The sequence below is a fragment of the Octopus bimaculoides genome, chromosome 11 (genome assembly GCF_046866305.1).
Source record: "Octopus bimaculoides isolate indiv1 chromosome 11, ASM4686630v1, whole genome shotgun sequence".
Classification (NCBI taxonomy): domain Eukaryota; kingdom Metazoa; phylum Mollusca; class Cephalopoda; order Octopoda; family Octopodidae; genus Octopus; species Octopus bimaculoides.
In genome coordinates this window covers 12,945,800-12,965,985 of record NC_142938.1, presented here as the reverse complement: position 1 = coordinate 12,965,985, position 20,186 = coordinate 12,945,800, and the positions used below count along the sequence as shown (strand labels likewise).

The window sequence follows — 20,186 nt, the reverse complement described above, 5'->3', positions numbered from 1 at the left end:
CTGAAGGATAAAAGACAAAGTTAACCCAGCAGGATTTGAACTCAGAATATACAAAGCCAGAACAAATAACACAGGGTTTTTATTTATTTATTTATTTTTTTGTCTAGTGCTCTAACAATTTTGCTAATACACTATACTTACAATAATGATAGTACCTATGTAAGAAATTGTTATTAAGGCAGAAATTGAGGAGGGGATCTATCAAAATGACTTCAAGTACATGGCTGGTACTTTATTTTAGCAACCCTGGAAGGATGAAAAACAAAGTTTGACCTTGATGGGATTTGAACTCAGAACGTGAAGAACTAAAACAATGATTACCAAGGTCACCATCGATTGCAAGGTTACTACCAATTGCACCAAAGTTTAGAGAGATTGCAGTCAATCATACCAACCCCAATATTTAAAAAGTACTTTATTTTAATCACCGTCCCAATGCCACCCACTCTGAGGACAAAAAGCAAAGCTGACCATCATGAGATTTGAAATCAGAATCTAAAATGGCATAATCAAATACCACATAACCTTTTGTCGGCAGCTCTACCAATTCTACCAATTAATAATACCTACTTTTTACTCTTTTGTTTCAGTCATTTGACTGCGGCCATGCTGGAGCACCACCTTTAGTCGAGCAAATCGACCCCAGGACTTATTCTTTGTAAACCTAGTACTTATTCTATCGGTCTCTTTTTGCCGAACCGCTATGTTACGGGGACGTAAACACACCACAGCATCGGTTTTCGAGCGATGTTGAGGTGACAAACACAGACACACAAACATATACATGCATATATATATATGCATGTATATATATATATATATATATATATATACATATATATATATATATACGATGGGCTTCTTTCAGTTTCCGTCTACCAAATGCACTCACAAGGCCTTGGTCGGCCCGAGGCTATAGTAGAAGACACTTGCCCGAGGTGCCACGCAGTGGGACTGAACCCGGAACCATGTGGTTGGCAAGCAAGCTACTTACCACACAGCCACTCCTGCGCCTATTTATTGCATAGATTACAATGCAACAAATTGCAAAGGAAAGGATGCAGTAATGAACAGTATCTTCAAGTATATTACTGGTACTTCTTTTACTGACCCCAAAGGAATAAAATGGGAAGTTAACCCCTTAGTCTGGCACTCAACCATATTTCTGCTGACTCCAGTGATCCCAATAACAGCAGTAGCAATTTCACAAGGTCACTAATCTTTTGTTGTATCTATATTCCCATGCTTTACTGGATGAGATGATTTGTACATTAGAGCAATTGTTTTTATGGCTGAATGCCTTCCGTGCTACAGAAGACACAGCCACAACAAAATGTCTGCACCCCGACCAAACCACCCCTATTCTGCTTGTTCAGAAACTGAACTAGAGCAGAGTCAGATGCTTTAACAGAGGAACAACACAAAGCCGAGTGTGTGTGGCAGGCACAGGAGTGGCTGTGTGGTAAGTACCTTGCTTCCCAACCACATGGTTCCGGGTTCAGTCCCACTGCGTGGCACCTTGGGCAAGTGTCTTTTACTATAGCCTCGGGCTGACTAAAGCCTTGTGAGTGGATTGGGTAGACGGAAACTGAAAGAAGCTCGTCATATACGTATCTGTGTGTGTGTGTGTGTGTGTGTGTGTTGTGTATATATGTTTGTGTGTCTGTGTTTGCCACCCCTGCAAACATTGCTTGGCAACCGATGCTGGTGTGTTTACGCCCCTGTAACTTAGTGGTTCGGCAAAAGAGGCCGATAGAATAAGTACTGGGCTTACAAAAAAAATTCTAGGGTCGATTTACTCAACTAAAGGTGGTGCTCCAGCATAGCCACAGTCAAATGACTGAAAACATGTAAAAGAATAAAAGAATATGATCGTAGTCCAGGAACTCAGCTTCACAGCCATTGTGTCTTTTTGCAACTCAATGACAAGAATTGACAATATTAATGACGATGACCATAAGAAGAAAAAAACTACAACAATGCAATTTGGTGTCACACGCTGCTATCTCTGCTAACTCTCCACCTTAACCCTTCGGCATTCCGATTACCCTGTGAAATGCAAACCTCATTTATTCACATTGTTTTGAATTAATCAGGCATATCTCGTAGCTTTGAGATTTCAATGATGTGACAATTTTTTAGAATGACAGTGTAGGGTGGGTGTGAGAGGCTAGATCTGACCAGTTTGAAGATAAAACAGGTAGAATATTTTTTGGGTGAATATGACTGGTTTAAATACTAAATGGTTAAACACCTCTTCAGAACAGCAGCCTTCATTCACCCTGAAATGGTGATGGTGGTGGGGTGGATTTGCAAATTTATGCTATTTCTATGCACAACAAAAAAAATATCATTAAATCATATCATTTGTAAATAAATAAAAAAATCAATTCTGAATTAAAGAAAAAGAAATTGAAATTTAAGATACAAAAAATATATCAATGTGATCCATACATTACACACACACACACACACACACACACAGAGTTTTAAATAAATAAAATATACTTCTCTGATATAGCAAAAGCGATTTTATAAAGAGAAATTCCAATTTATTAATTCAAATATATAATAAAAAATGTAAATTGAGGTCATTATTGAAAAGGAATGTTGTATTTCGACAGAAATTTAATTATGAATACACACACGAACATAAAACCCAAACGACTTTATAAAGTACAAGTACAGTAATTTTCAAATGGCATTTATGGCTATAACATAAAGGCAAGATTCTTTTGTGATGGTAATTCATCTTGTAAATAACTCAAAAATTCAAATAGTCGAATACAACCATAATTGTCATTAAAAAAATTGGTCAATTTGACAAAAGTGCTTTAAGATAATTAAACAAAAATCTGAAACTGAAGCTTATTAAAAAGATAACAATTTTTAAAGCCTTTTTTTCTTTTTTTTTTTTTGCTTTTCACCCTTAACCAAGTGTTTTGTACACTAATAAAGGAAAAGGTACACACAAAAGAGCAACTAACTTTGTGCATTATCTACTGGTACCTTTGGAGGTAGGTGTTCAGAATCAAAGAAACTAGAAACACTGAAAAGGGTTTATCAATGACAGTGATAATGAGATTGTAAATAATTTATACATAACATTTTAATAATCCGTTTATATATTTGTTTTGCAAGATTTTTGATGTGAAATCGTGTGTTGAAACAGTTGTTGTTGTATTTGGGGATGGTCGTGTTGCCAGTTTAGCCAATAAGCTGATCGTTAGCAGGAGGGACACACATATAAGAAAGAAGAAAGCAAAGGACTACTGATGAGGTCACAGAAGTGTGACGAAAGAACTCTGGCCGAAATATGATTAATGTAATGTAATGTAATATAAAGCTGAAGCAAATTAACACCAAATATACAGTGCGTGTGTTTTTATTGGCTAAACTGGCAACATGACCATCCCCAAATACAACATTTTAATAATCTCTATGCACCTAAATGATTGTTTAGAAGATGCTGTGTAGGTAAAACAATAAGAGAGAGACAGAGAGTGAGAGAAGGTATTTTGCTTGCAATTAGTGGTACAAAGAAGGTAAAAAGGTATTCAATATATATACAGTAGAGTAAAATCTATATTGTGTTTAAAGTTACAGATGGTAACTAGTCATTACTTCAAATTTCACATTAAAGTGGCAATCACCAGATGGTGAAACATATGCTTATATACTTCTATAGAAAGAAAAGGTATAGTAATGACCCAGGGAATGATTTAACCCTTTAGTATTTATTTCTTTATTGCCCACAGGGGACTAAACATAGAGGGGACAAATAAGGACAGACAAAGGGATTAAGTCGATTACATCGACCCCAGTGCGTAACTGGTACTTATTTAATCGACCCCGAAAGGCTGAACGGCAAAGTCGACTTCAGCGGAATTTGAATTCAGAACGTAACAGCAAATGAAATACCGTTAGCCCAGCATGCTAATAATGTTTCTGCCAGCTCGCCAAATGGTCTACCTGTTTTATGTTCAAACTGGCCAGATCTGGACTTTCACGCCTACTCTGCAATGTCATTCTCAAAATAAACAATCACGAGGCTCAAACAATCAAAGCTATGAGATAATGTATGATTAATTCAAAACAATGCAAATAAATGTTACATTTGACAGTAATTTGGATGCTAAGGGGTTAAGTGATATATATAATTTAATTTTCACTTAAGGCAGTGAGCTGGGAGAATCATTAGCATGCTAAGCAAAATACTTAGCGGCATTTCGCCTGTCTTTACATTCTGAGTTCAAATTCTACTGAGGTAAATTGTGCCTTTCATCCTTTCAAGGTCAATAGAATAATTACCAGTACAACATACGGATTGATGTTATCGACTTACCCTTCCCCCAAAATTGCTGGCTTTGTGCCAAATTATGAAACCAATATATATGACACTTAAGAAGAATTATATTAATGTTTTGGTTCAAAACAACATTTACAGTATCAATCCTAATTTTGGCACACACATCAAATACAAATATATTCACACATTGAAATACACAGAAAGAAAAATACATATACACACGCACTTGTATTGTGGAGTGGAGTGACCTCATGGATGAGCAACTGTCAGTCTTCCATAAAAGATGTTGCCCAGGCCTACACCTTGAAGAAGCACGTGTTAGATGCAGGTACATGCTCAACAGATAGATTTCTTAGAATACATACATATTTGCATACATTCATACACAGATGCCTGCATACATCTCTATCCACACAAATTCATATAAATATGAATACTCTTTACTCTCTTTTACTCTTTTACTTGTTTCAGTTATTTGACTGTGGTCATGCTGGCGCACCGCCTTTAGTCGAGCAAATCGACCCCAGGACTTATTCTTTGGAAGCGTAGTACTTATTCTATTGGTCTCTTTTGCCGAACCGCTAAGTTACGGACATCAGTTGTCAAGCGATGTTGGGGGGGGGGGGGGGGGAACAAACACAGACACACAAACATATACACACACATACATATATATATATATATACATATATACGATGGGCTTCTTTCAGTTTCCGTCAACCAAATCCACTCACAAGGCTTTGGTCGGCCCGAGGCTATAGTAGAAGACACTTGCCCAAGGTGCCACGCAGTGGGACTGAACCCAGAACCATGTGGTTGGTAAGCAAGCTACTTACCACACAGCCACTCCTGCGCATAAACACAAATACACCCTCGTATTTGTATAAGTATGCTCAATGTGTGTGTGTGTGTGTGTGTGTGTGTGTGTGTGTGTGTGTGTGCGTGTGCACTAGCACTAAGATGCTATCTTAAAAATCTTAACACAAAGTGTATATTTTCCCAAGGAAATAAGGAGATAATGAGTGAGGGAGGATTGAAGTCGCTAACAGAAGATTCCTCAATGGCTGGAAACATTTATAGTTGTTGTCTACAGAACTGTTGCGTCGGTACACTATATCAACTCTGACTCCTCAATTTATAAATAAACTCAATTAGATTAAATAATGCTTCCTTATTAAGATTACATCATTATTAAGGTGAATGTAACATGAAAAATTACATTAAATTGAATAACAATTTTATTGTAATGAATTGAAAAGTTTACTCCTTCAAAAATGATTAAAGAAACATTGTATTTATGTAGAAAAGGGGTAAAGTTAAAACCCAAATTTATTAACAATTTGTTCTGCCAGATATTCTTTCATAGAAAGCTCTTAAATCTGATATGATTATTTTTTAAAGTTGTATTTGTGAAATTAGCTAAATTAGTAATTTGTGAAATTGGAAATTTTAACACATATTGCATTTTACATTTAATTGGAGTCAGTAAATTTTGGCTGATTCCAACTCCAATAACACAATTATCGTTTCCAACTCACTTTACAATTCAGAGCTCTGCTGCCACAGCTGTTTTTTTTTTGTATATGAAGGACTACATCCCAGATGTGTCCTCTCCTCTTGAAAATGTCTCAGCATGTGAATGCATGTGCGCGCACACACACACACACACACACACACACACACACACACACACAAAGGACTCCATCTGTCAGAGCTGACAATATTCTGCACTTTATAAGTTGCTCTCCAGGGCACATGCCTAGACAATGTTTATGTGAGACCAACAGCTATCCACACATCAAGTCAACACCACTAATGTTGCCCAAGATAAGAGCATGGCTTTACTACTACAAAAAGTAGTAGAGAACACTCATAATGGATACAACTTATACAAGAGAGAGACCTAAGAAGATGGCTCTCAGAATAATCAACCTAATGAAGAAGTTGTTGACAAAGGACTGTAATAACTAAAGACATGCAGTACTGAAAAACACTTGCCTACCTGTACAGGTGTAGCTAACTGAACATTAAAATGATTAGAATGATACAGGCTGGAAAGGAGAATGTACCTATTCTGTGGGCCTCCCTTAAGTCTTCAGTCTTCTCCCCCATCCTTTGATACCCTAGCATTTCTCTACCACCCATCAACCTCTCGCCTGTTACTCCATAACTAGAAATGGCGTTGGATCTTTCCAAACTTCTCGTCTCTCTCTCTGATGCGGGCTCACCTATTCGTTGTATCATTCTGTAAAGAGGAATCACACTAAATTTGTCTGGATTCAATATCCCTGTTACCATTCTTGTTACTACCTTTCTTTTACACAAAGATGCCTATGTCTGAAGGATTGTATTGGATCTCCAGTTAACCAACATGTCCTACCATTAACCTTTCTACACTGTCAGTCACCTATCACTTGTCAGCACACTCTTCTTATTATCTCTCACTTATTCTCTTTCTCATATCAACAAACAAGTAGTTACCACCAACGTCTCTCCTCTATTACCCCCTCACTTGTTCTGTTTCTTCTTTCGTACTCCTGAAGCATGTAAAAGAGAGCATCCAACTACAGAAACTATGCCAAAAATAGAATGTACAAGCAGTAAGTGGTCCTCCGACTTGTCTACAGGGCATTAACCCCAAACAAATAAAAATGGATTTAAAATGTGACAGCTCATCCATTTCCAAGCCAGCAGGAAAAAGTGGGCTTATATATAAAATCAAAAGGAACTGATTTGGGGAAGCCAGTTTTAATACTGAAATTTTTAGATGCACAGTCACTATTGATATGACTCCCCAAACAGCATCTGAATCCTCAATTCAGTGCATGCTACATGTATCAATTACCCAAATACATTAAAGAAGTGTGTGTGCATGTGTGTGCTTGACTGTGTGTGTGTGTGTGTGTAAGTGCTATCAGCATAATGTTGGTTTAAATACAACACTAGTTATCATAAACCAAGCCTTCAAGGATAAAATTGGTAAATATTATTTATAAAATAATATAATTTCGAAGAACTTTTTTGTTGAATGTATTTTGCAAGAAAATTCATTTAAGACCTATTTAATATTTAATTACAACTAAAAAAATAAAACATGATTTCCTTCCAAATTTTGAGTTACACATTTACAATATACATACATAATGTAAACCATATTCACATTTTAAAATGTGTATGTGTAAATACACACACACACACACACACACACACAAGAGCAAATATGCATATGTAGTCATACATATATTTCTATCATGAAAAAGACAAAATATTCACGTTTTCAGAACAGAGATTGTACTGATGAACAGGGAACAAAAAATGATGATGATGAGGATGATGATGGGTTTTCATGAGAGAGGGAGATAGAGTAAGAGAGAGGGGGAGAGTAAGAGAGAGGGGGAAGAAAGAGGGAGGAGGGGAGGGGGAGGGGAGGGGAGAGAGAAAGAGAGAGGGGGAGAGAAAGAGAGAAAGATAGAGAAAGAAAGAGAGAGGGAGAGAAAGAGAGAGGGAAAGAGAGAAAGAGAGAGGGAGAGAGAGAAAGAGAGAGGGAGAGAGAGATAGGGAGAGCGAGAAAGAGGCAGAGAGAGAAAGAGAGAAAGAGAGAGAGAGAGAGAGAGAGAGAGAGAGAGAGAGAAAAGAAGGTCTACACAACGTTGTTGATAATGACCCCAATCATAAAAATAGCATGAAAATTACAAGATTGGGGGGTTCCAACTGAGCTGCACAAAGATGGTGCATTGTAAACGTTGAACAACTTTTGATAAGCTCTTCCCCCATGCAGCAGATGCTGCTACTGATGATATCGGTATAGCAGCAGATAGTACCCCACTTCCTCACAGTAACGCTTATCGCAACACCGCCTATCACATAGCAGTCAACATCATTTGAGGTATGTGCCACACTGTGGTATTACCATAGACTTACTTGGACCCCAATACATTTCACTTCAAACATTTTTATATATATATATACATACAGTGCATGGTTAAACACTAATAATTCCATACAAGTATTCCTTTTAATTTTGGGTTTTTTTAAAAAATTCATTTGCAATGCACCTCAATATGCAATATGGAAACCAATAGGAAAAATCATTACAGAATTCTAGGTTAAGGTGAATTATTTAAAACAGGGCATGTCTACATATGGCTGATGGCTGTTTACTTGTGCTCAAGAAAGACCATCAATAACTTTGAAAAGAAATGTTTCCAATAATAACTCATACACACACACACACATTCATACATGCACACACATCTATATATATATATATATATATATGCGAATATATACATATATTTCTACTCATACAGTCTTTCATATACATGGTTACGTAGTTAATATTTCTCTTCCCAATCGCTAAGTTTCAGGTTCAATCACACTGCACATTGAAGTGTCTTGAACAATAGCCCTCTCTTGAGTGGATTTAGTAGACAAAAATTGAAAACAGAACAGTGTGTATATGTCTGTTACATATATACATGTGTGTGTGTGTGTGTATGGAAGTATGCATATGTCCGTTTGTTTACATCTGCAATTGCTTGTGTAAAAATGCAGTTGTCAGGGTTGTCGGTTTCCCCTGTCAATTAACCCTTTTGTTACCATATTTCTGTTTGAGATGCTCTGTGTTTCTTCCAATTAATTTAAATATAACAAAGAATTTAGTAAAATAACTTCGTTATCATTAAGCTAGGAACATAAATCGTGACTAAGGTTTGGTGGAAGATTTTAATTCAGAGCTTTTGAAAACTACAGAGCCAGAGGTGGTTTCAGCCAGGTTGGTATCAAAAGGGTTAATCATCCAGACACTTTGTATTCTCAAAGCTGTGTGGAATACGTGATCCTTTAATTAAAGAAGAAGTAAGGGTTAGTGTCAGGAAGGGTATCCAGCTGTAAGCATGGAAAAAGTGATGTGTGTGTGTGTGTGTGTGTATATCACATGCATGGTGAAGAGTGAAAATAAAAATGATTATTTGCATATTTATTCTCCATACATACCAGCAGATTCAAATGTAAATATGCTAATCACTGTTGTGTTTCATCAATGGAGAATAACTTCTCCTTTACGCAAAAATGAATCGAGTGTGTTTATGAACACACATTCGTCATAAAAGGAGAAGCTGTTCTCTTGTGACGAGAAACAACAGCAATTAATAAATATATTCACGCTTGAATCTGCCAGAGCGTATTAAAAATAAATATTGCAAGTCAACACTGAAGGCATGAGAGATATGGAAGGTCAACTGGGAAAGAAATGCCTGTCATTGCTCCCAATAGAGCAGATGATTGGAGGAAGGATTGGGAATTTTTGAAGAAGCATGCATTTGGCAAGCTGCATTATAAGCAAGCTGCTCAAAAATGCACTGCCAGTGTAGTTAGTGAATTGGGGAAGTTTTATCAACAGTATCTGCAGACATCTGTATCAATCAAGAGCTGGACTCATTGGTCACTAGTGGAGATGCAAGGTGTAAAGTATAATTTTGTCTGAGTACAGTTTTCCTAGTGGCCAGTGATGGTCTTTATCAAGTACAAGTGGACAGTCATCACATCACACACACACACACACACACACACACACACACACACACACACACACACATTATATATATATATATATATATATATGTATAACATGCGTATAAGGAGAACATTATTTTTCTTTGTGGTTGGGTCGTTGATGACCTCTTTCTAGCATATCGGATGTCCACTTAGTGGTCATCCCTTCTTATACGCATGTAATACAATTTTTCTGAATTATCAGATTTTTTTAATATGCTAGACCACTGGTTTTAAATTGATGTTAATTAAATTAATATTTGATTTATTATCCTCAGTATATATATAATGTGTAACAAGAGAAATATAGTGATAAAATTCATTTAAACATTAGAAATTCTTTCAATTCTATGTTTTGTAAGCAATGATGATATACACATACACATTATATATATATATATATATAAGCATATTACTCTACCTCTGGTATTTGAGTACTCTTTTTTCCACCTTGTTGCACATTTCATGTGCTTACTCCGGTATATATATATATATATATATATATATATATATACACATACATATATCACATTATTTCACAGAACCTCATGTAATTTTATTGTGTTCTATTATGGTTTTATCCAAGATGGAGACGAACACCAACATCCGAAAGTACAGACTTGAATAATTGTTGTGTTGGGAAATATCTCCCCCCCCCCACCCAACATGAAATCAATGGTAGTCTGGTTACCCCAGGAATAAAGCATATTTATCTACAAACGTGGTGTTGAGCGCTCAGTTGTTTAACATTAATATTTCCATGCTAGCATAGCTGAGAAAGGAATTGATTTTTAAGGTAATATTTTACGACCTTCACGCTGCCAACCTTCACTAGGGATTTTTAAATTCCACAGGTCATCATGTCAATAAAGAATTTAGACATTACTACTCAAATGGTAACAAGCCAAAATATTCAAATTCAAGCACATTCCCATACACCTAACAAGCTCTAAAAAGAGTTGGTCAGTGCAGACACTTTTTCTAAGATGCCATGTCATTATAAGACTGAACTTGAAGGTGTATACACACACACACACACAGAACATAAATTGTTGCATTACACTAGCAACTTGAAATCTTTTTATGTTGTTGAGTATGTAACTCGAGCTTCAGTCAACGATATTCTCTGAGATACCTTATTGAATGATGGCAGCTAATTGCAGAAATTCTAGCATTTGGCATTCTAACCATGACAATCCTCCCTTTATTGTGGGCATTCTATCTAAAGTATCCAGACACAAACATGTGATATATAAACTTCAAAGACTGGTATGGAGCCTGTTAGTAGAGATTTGGTTAGTTTGGTGCATCAGCAGGTCAAACCTCTCTCATTGGTTCACAATGATTCCCCGACTGAGTGTGAAATTTAGAGAAGGCATGATATATCCGGGTAGCAATTATAGACAGCCTTTTAGATAAGTACATACATAGTGAATAACATGAGGCTAAGATGGTGCCAGGAAAAAGAGGCAATTCATGGCATGTAATATTAATGCTTATTACAGTCTAACCGAACATTCTAAAAACTATCAAAATGACTACATCATACAACAGGTATAAAATAAAAGTGTGTGTATGTGTGTTATTTCTATATTACTCACAAGGGGCTACACACAGAGGGGACAGACAAACGGATTAAGTAGATTATATCGACCCCAGTGCGTAACTGGTACTTATTTAATCGACCTCGAAAGGATGAAAGGCAAAGTCGACCTCGGCGGAATTTGAACTCAGAACGCAGCGGCAGACGAAATACCGCTAAACATTTCTCCAGGCGTGCTAACGTTTCTGCCAGCTCGCCGCCATGTGTATGTGTGTACACGTGCATGTGCACATACACACATGCTGCACACTTTTTTTTTCTCCTTCTCTCAAATAAATTAACTCCTCAATCCAGGACCCCACCCCTTTCCCAGCACCAAATAGAAAATCTAAATGTACTTCATTGACTTCTCTGTTTTATATCTAGATTCCTACTTAGCTTTAGAAGAGAACCATCCCACTTATGTGTGTCTGATGCAGAGAACAATAGCACTTGATAGATATCAGAAGGCAAACGGTTACATTTCAAATTCTTTTGTAAGCATATTTTGAATGCAATACAAACTTAAGTGTGTCAATTTATTTTCAATATAACCCTTTGGCATTCAAAATATTCTGTGAAAACATAATGCTTACATATTCAAATTGGCTTGAATTAATTAGGCATTATCTTGCTGCCTCTAGATTTCAATGATTTGATAGTGTAATTTTAGAATGACATTGTGTGTTAGGTGCAAGAGGCCAAATTTGGTCAGTATGAACATAAAATAAATAAATCTTGGGGGCCTCATATGAACGTTTAATCCTTTAGCATTCAGATTTCTTTGTGAAATATATTCTTATTTATTTACACTGTTTAAAATTAATCACGTGTTATCTTGTAGCTTCAAGATTTCGACTATGTGTTTGCTCGACTGGAGGCGGTGCTCCAGCATGGCCGCAGTCAAATGACTGAAACAAGTAAAAGAGTAACAAGGTCAATTCAAAGCAATGAAAGAAGATGCTTGCTCCTGGTGATATGAAATAGTTTCAAATTAAAACCATGATTACAAAATAAAGTTCTTAACCATACAGCCATACCAGTACCAAATACTTAATATTCTTTCTTATTTAAAAAGAAAAACAAAAAACAAGACAAAATAGCAATATACAACAGTAACGAAATGAAATATGATCTTGTGATATTCATGCCTTTCTCAGCTTTCTCAGTGACTATAACTAAATGGTTCTAGTCAAAAATAGAAAATGGTTTTACAGGAATTGTTTTTTGTTCAGTACTGCTTAATATTCAGTTATATAATTTTCTCTCTATATAAGGAGGTAAAAGATAAATGGTTAAATAATCTTTAGTCCATTCTAAGAATTTTTGAGAAATTAAATTTCTAAGTGAAAAAGAAAAAAGAAAAAAGAACAAAAATTAAATGCCAACCCATTTCGTTATCATATTTCTGCTTTTGTTTCAATTAATTCTGAAGACAAGGAGGAATTTAGTAAAATAACTTAGTTTTTAAGCTGGTGTTTGGAACATAAATTATCACATTTTGAAGACAACTTTTAATTTAGATTCTTTTAAAACAGGAAATTTATATCACAAAACCAGGAGCATTCTTGAATGGGTTAGTATCAAAAGGGTTAATAGAGAATTTAAAGTGTGCCATTTGGTATTTGTATAGAATCAATATATGCAGAAAATATGTGATACTCCTCATTTCATTGTAAAGATATTTTGGTATCTTTAAACTACACAACTATAAAGATATATTGCAATTATTTAACTCTTTTGATACTAACACGCAAAAACTGTCTCTGGTTCTATGACAGAAACTCACTGTTTTAAAGTGATCTAAATTAAATCTTTCCATCAAAATGTCACATTAATTTATGCTCCAAACACCTGCATAATAACAAAATTATTTTACTAAATTCTTCACTATTTTCAAAAATACTAAAACAAAAGCATTGTATTTCAACAGAAATATAATAACAAAAAAGATAACAGGAATGTCACAGCTCTATAAATATAGCAGCACCAATTCAAACAAACATCTAGTTGAATTAAATAGAGAAGCCTCTATATAGTCACTCAACTTGCTAGATGAAGCAGCCAAATCTCCAACAAATAAACAAGATATTGCTTTTAAAAATGAACCATACTCGATGACTGGCACCTGCGCCAGGGGAGCACTAACAGCACTGTCCGAGCGTGTTCATTGCCAGAGCAGCTGTCTGGCTTCCGTGCCAGTGGCCCGTAAATAGCACCATTTAAGCGTAATTGTTACCATCGTTGCCTTCTAACACTTGTGCTGGTGGCACGTTAGAAAATCATTCGAGCGAGGTCGTTGCCAGTGCCGCTGGACTGGCTCCCGTGCAGGTAGCAAGTAAAAAACACCTTTTTGAGCGTAGCCGTTGCCAGTACCGTGTGACTGGCCCTCGTGCCAGTGGCACATAAAAGCACCCACTACACTCTCAGAGTAGTTGGTGTTAGGAAGGGCATCCAGCTGTAGAAACTCTGCCAAATCAGATTGGAGCCTGGTGCAGCCTTCTGTCTTGCCAGTCCTCAGTCAAATCGTCCAACCCATGCTAACATGGAAAGCGGACATTAAACGATGATGATGATGATGATGATGATGATGATGATGAAGATGAAGGGCACATTGGATAACCTAGTTCTAGATACAAATGTCTGAAAAAAGACAGGATGATCTTGGTTGTAATGTCGAATCATGTCTTGTTTGAGTGTTTTCATATAACAAAAGCTGCAGGTGAAATAGACTAAAAACACTACATATATATATATATATATATACTTCAACAATAAATACCTTGAAAGCATTACTTATTTAATATTAAAGATTTCATTAAACACAAATATCAATACATTTAAATCAATTTATGGGCACCAAAAATGTAGTAGATCCAAATGTTGCAAACTTAATAAAGCTAACTCTATGCTGGCACAGTTGTGTAGTTAAGAAACTCGTTTTGCAAACAAATGGTTTCAGGTTCAGTCCCACTGCATGGAACCTCGGGCAAATATCTTTTATTATAGCCCCAGGCCAATCAATGCCTTGTGAGTGAATTGGGCAGATGGAAACTGAGTAGAAGCCTGTCATATATAAGTATGTGTGTTTGTGTTTGTTTGCCCCCCCCCTCCCCAATCACAACTTGACAATAGGTGCTGGTTTGTTTATGTCCTCATAGCTTATCTGTTCGGCAAAAGACATTGATAGATTAAGTATCAGACTCTAAAGAATAAAAATATGTTTGACTAAAGCCCATCAAGGCAGTGCTTCAGAATGGCTGCAGTCCAATGACTGAAACAAGCAGAAGATACATGTTATCATGACAATCAGAAACGTTGATTTAAATACAAAAGCATTAATTTTTTTAAATGCTGCTCATTATTTGTTTTGAATATTTATTTTAACTGACTGTGTGTTGTTGGACTAAATAACAATATGATTTTATTTTGTGATTTGCTAATGTCTGATTTTCAAAAACAACATCCCTGAATATAGAGAATTAAAACACAAAAGTATTTCTTTCTTTCTTTCTTCCTCCATCTCTCTCTCTCTCCCTCCTTCTATGTTATTTTGTTTTAATAATGTATGAAGATAGAAAATATTCACAACATTGCTGTCAACCTGTCTCGGCCTGTCTTTTGGTTTTGATACAAAATTCAAGTTTCATATTTAAATTAAAACCTTTCTCATAATTTAATAATTGACAGCAAAAATATTTTGAGTTGCTTTCCTAAGACTAGTTTAATAACAAAAAAAATTATTTTTACTAAATCCCTCTAAATTTTTATTTTCCAAAAAATTAGCAGAAACATATAGGTCATGTGTTTCATCAGAAAATTATATTTTAAAATAATAAGTCAAATAAAATTAGTTAAAATAATTCTGTTATAAACCAACAGTGAAAGAAATTTTAAGTAAATCTGTAAATCTGCATTGTTTCCAATGTCTAGTTTCTTATTTCTTTATTGCCCCCAGGGGACTAAACATAGAGGGGACAAACAAGGACAGACAAAGGAATTAAGTCGATTACATCAACCCCAGTGCATAACTGGTACTTAATTTATCAACCCCGAAAGGATGAAGGGCAAAGTCGACCTTGGCGGAATTTGAACTCAGAACGTAACAGCAGACGAAATACCGCTAAGCATTTCGCCTGGCCTGCTAACCTTTCTTATTTTTTTATTGCCCACAAGGGGCTAAACATAGAGGGGACAAACAAAGACAGACAAGGGAATTAAGTCGATTACATCGACCCCAGTGCGTAACTGGTACTTAATTTATAGACCCCGAAAGGATGAAAGGAAAAGTCGACCTCGGCGGAATTTCAACTCAGAACGCATTTCGCCCGGCGTGCTAACGTTTCTGCCAGCTCACCGCCTTCCTATGTCTAGTTTCTGTGAGAAGAGGTCAAATATTGCAGTAGATGATGTTATATAGAAACTGTCACATCAAAGAGCCAATAACCCAGAAATCTCATATAGACAGCAATCACCAACTATGAAGCTGCCTGTGATTTTATAAATCTCTCTCTCTCTCTCTCTCTCTCTCTCACACACACACACACACACACACACACACACACACACACACAAGTGTATATATGTAAGTGTCTCATCATTTATTTAATAGCCATTTTTCATGCTTACATGGGTTGGACAGGTCTCACTGCATTTCATCACATGTCAGAGTCCTTCATCATCTGCTTTGTTAGGTTCAGCATGACAAGTTCACTGTGTTTTGAGCTTTCTCTTCAGAATGTTGCTTCAATCTGTATCACTTAACACATCTTACATTTCTTTAAATTTTTATCAGAATCACATGTCCATACCATCACCATCTTCACACTTGTTCAACAGTGGAATTCCTAAGACGCCTAGATTTCCTATCAGCACACATGTGCTCTGTTGCTCATGCATATTAATATATATATATATATATATATATATATATTTATGACAGGAATGGCAACAACAGAAAGAAAGAGACCTCGATATTATGCAAATAGAGGAATTTATCTGTAAAAATATGTGACACTTATTCAGTAGCCATGATAAAACTCTGAGTTTCGGATGCCAGGGTGGGGGGTCCAGCCCAACATCTCTTCAGTTATCCAGCTACCGGAGATTCCTTTGAAAAATGACTGAAGAGATGTTGGGCTGGACCCCACCACACTGGCATCCGAAACTCTGAGTTTTATCATGGCCACTGAATAAGTGTCACATATTTTTACAGATATATATATATATATATATATATATATATATATATATATATATATATGCAGTAAAGCATACTTGCTTCATTTCTTTCTAAACTTCCAAACAAATAAATGTCAAATCACACCAAACTATGTTTAAAAAAAATGAAAATAAAACACATTGTATCACACAGTTTGGGGTACACCACATCAGAAAAAATAAGATGAAGTTGTCATGGCTGGAATGCTGTTGATCATAGACCTAACTGATCATTCATGGTTGTATTAGAGCTAAACAACAGCTCAGAGAGGGAAAGTCACTACAAAACTGACTAGTCTTCAAGCTACTACATGACATAATAGTTCGTTCGTTCCCCTGATCCAGTGATCCGATAGATTTGTACAACTAATTTCGTGTTTAATTCTGCTGCTTAAAGTAAAAACAATAAAAAAAAAGTTTCAATATCTAATTGACCATTTTAGAAACACTTTTCTGGTAATTTACCTTCAACTTTAGATAGTTAAGCTAATTAACAGCTATCTAGATTAAATTACATCATAAGCCTAAGAAGAAGTCTATGCAAAGTCAATCAGCCTACTAAAAAATAGCAGCCAAATTTCCTTGAAACCAGACCCAGTTATCTTATAAAGGGAAGGACACATTTGATAATATAATCCGAGATAGATTTGGTTTGAAGTGAGGAGATATGGTCAAGGATGGAACGTGTATATTTTTGTTTTTTATGTCTCACACAGCAATGAAGCAAGGTATCAAGTTGTCCTCAAAGAGGAAATATGATCTGTAAACAGAATGGATGCTTTTAAACCTTTAGCATTTAAACCGGGCCATATCTGGCTCAAGTATTTTACTTGCTTTATGTTCAAACCAGCCAAATCTGACCTTTATCATCTGACCCTACAATGTCATCCTAAAAAAGCAAACAACCAGATCAATGATATCTTGAAGTTATGAGACAATGAATGATTAATTTAACCCTTTCGTTACTGTATTTATTTGGAGATGTTCTATGTTTTTAGTAAAATAACTTAGTTTCCATTCAGCTAGTGTTAGGAACATAAATTGTGACTAAGGTTTGGTGGAAGATTTTAATTCAAAACTTATGAAAACAAGACATTTGTACTACAGAGCCAGAGCCAGTTTCAGCCGGGTTGGTAACAAAAGGGTTAAAGCAATGTGAATGAATAAGCATTACATATTCAGAGTAACCTGAATGCTAAAGGATTAACGGTGTCCAAGCCCCAGATGGGTGGTTTTACTGTTGTTCAGCTCCAGGTCAGCCCTGATTGAATAGAACTATGATCAAACCAGTCCAGCTACATTAACACCCTTTTCCTTTTCTTAGGGCTACATTAACCAATATGTCCCTCCCGTTTTTAAGATGGCAGAACATGGTCCAAGGTGGCGAGCTGGCAGAAACGTTAGCACGCCGGGCGAAATGCTTAGCAGTATTCCGTCTGCCGCTACGTTCTGAGTTCAAATTCCGCCGAGGTCGACTTTGCCTTTCATCCTTTCGGGGTCAATAAATTAAGTACCAGTTACGCACTGGGGATAGATACAATCAACTTACTCCCTTTGTCTGTCCTTGTTTGTACCCTCTATGTTTAACCCCTTGTGGGCAATAAAGAAATAAGAACATGGTCCAAGAGAGAGTTCTGGTCACTGTCTCTAGTATGTCCAGCAACCAAGAAGAGGCTCTCACTTTGGCTTGAGACGCTAGAGTCAGTGACAACACCGCCACCCCTTACTTAACCAGCCTGACGTAAAAAACATCATGTAGAAAGGAGTTTACATGCTTTGATTAAATAAAACATTACTCTTCAAAAACACTTGATATTTAGTATTAAGGAAAATCTGCCCTCAAAATACTGACTACTGCTTAAAAATCTTAAGAGGAAGTAGTTAATATTTCAAGCGGTCTACATATTACGTGACTCTCCATAGATTATTATTTTGTGTGTGTGTGTGTGTGTTTGTGTGTCTAAGTTTTCTGAATTTTATATTTCAATGTAGTCTGCATTATATCTAATGACACTCTGTATTGATTCTACTTGCACTGTATGTAGTACAAAGAATTCTAATAATGCAATAGTTAAAAAAAAAATATATATATATATATATATATATATCAAACTAAGGAACTTCATATGTTTACACATCTAATAATGGTTTCTGCATAAATAAAGCAAAACAGTTGATGGTTTAAGTGTAACAATTATAAAACAGAGAGTACTTACTACAATACCCACATTTGCTCCAAATGAGTGTCTCGTGCAGTGTGGGCAGATTTAAACCAACGGCAGTAACAAATACAATCACTGAAGGACAGACAGCCATGCAACTAGCTTTTATAAGTAGGCCAAACCTGTTACTGCATAATAATAAGTGCAAAAACGCCTATTGGAATAAAAATAGTCAGTAACAACAGCCGTATTTCTTTTGGGTGGGTGTCTGGAGGAAGGTGTTGTGTACACTGCTTCTGCAAATCCGCCTGAGAGAGGTAAAATTGACGCAGTTTAACGTTCCTCATGAATAGATGCAATTTGAAAACATACGCTATATATATAAACAGATAGGTATATATATATATATATATATATATATATATATATATACATAAATTCCTTATTATTTTTCATTTTTCTATTATTTCTCCACGTGCGGTTAACACAACCCCACTATTTACTGACATATATATATAGATAGATAGATAGATAGGATATATGTGTGTGTGTGTGTGTGTGTGTGTGTGTGTGTGTGTGTGTGTGTGTGTGTGTGTGTGTGTGTGTGTGTGTGTGTATATATAAAAGGAATTCCTGCCATCACCCGTCACATTTTTTTTAAGGGCATGTAGTATCTATATGAGAGGGATTTATTATTTTTTCTCACTGGTCAGGCAACCATGTAAAGGTTCCATTGTTCTTTCGTCAGTTGCATTTAATGTATCTAGATCGGTTCCTAAACGGAACTATTTCTGATACACGCTGAATTGAAATTCATTAGGGCAAGAAGTTTTGAATTTACTGGCCGATAAATTTCTTAACGTCTTCTTCACGTGGTATTGATGTTCACATGGTCAAAATTAACGTGAGTTATTTAGACATTAACAAATTTATTAGAATATTTAGCTGAAGATCAGAATAGAGTATTATGTACTCTTAACTGTGAAACAATTGTACTAAATTAACTAAAAGGCAAGTGTTTTTTACTCTTCTCTATTGTTTTTTGTTCTGTGTGTATCAAAAATATCGCTATCAATCTGGAGTAATAATTTGTAGTTTTGAAATCTGAAATCAGTAGTTCTTTGACTGCTATTTCTGAATTCTCAGTATGTTGGAGAAGCAGGTTACTGTCAATCCCTATATATTTCTGATTATAAATTATTTACCGAAGAAGGTTTTTTTCATACTGAGCTACCCGGCAGAAATTGTTAATTATTAATTTTATTACTAATTGATGATTCCCTGCCCTGCATATCTATATATATATATATATATATATATATATATATATATATATATATATATATATATATATGATAGA

The 20,186-nt window shown here is 35.7% G+C and overlaps 1 protein-coding gene across 13 annotated transcripts in view; it reads right to left on the bottom strand.

The window, feature by feature from the left end:
• Nucleotides 1-20,186, bottom strand: part of LOC106872934 (poly [ADP-ribose] polymerase tankyrase) — a 180,452-nt gene that overhangs the window by 85,711 nt on the left and 74,555 nt on the right. The window contains exon 1 of one of the 13 annotated variants that reach the window (XM_089359491.1): nt 18,881-19,016. The exons of the other annotated variants lie outside the window; for them this stretch is intronic. The gene's annotated coding sequence lies outside the window, so the exon portion shown is untranslated. Of the gene's footprint in view, nt 1-18,880; nt 19,017-20,186 lie in introns of those variants that run through there. 13 annotated transcript variants of the gene reach the window in all.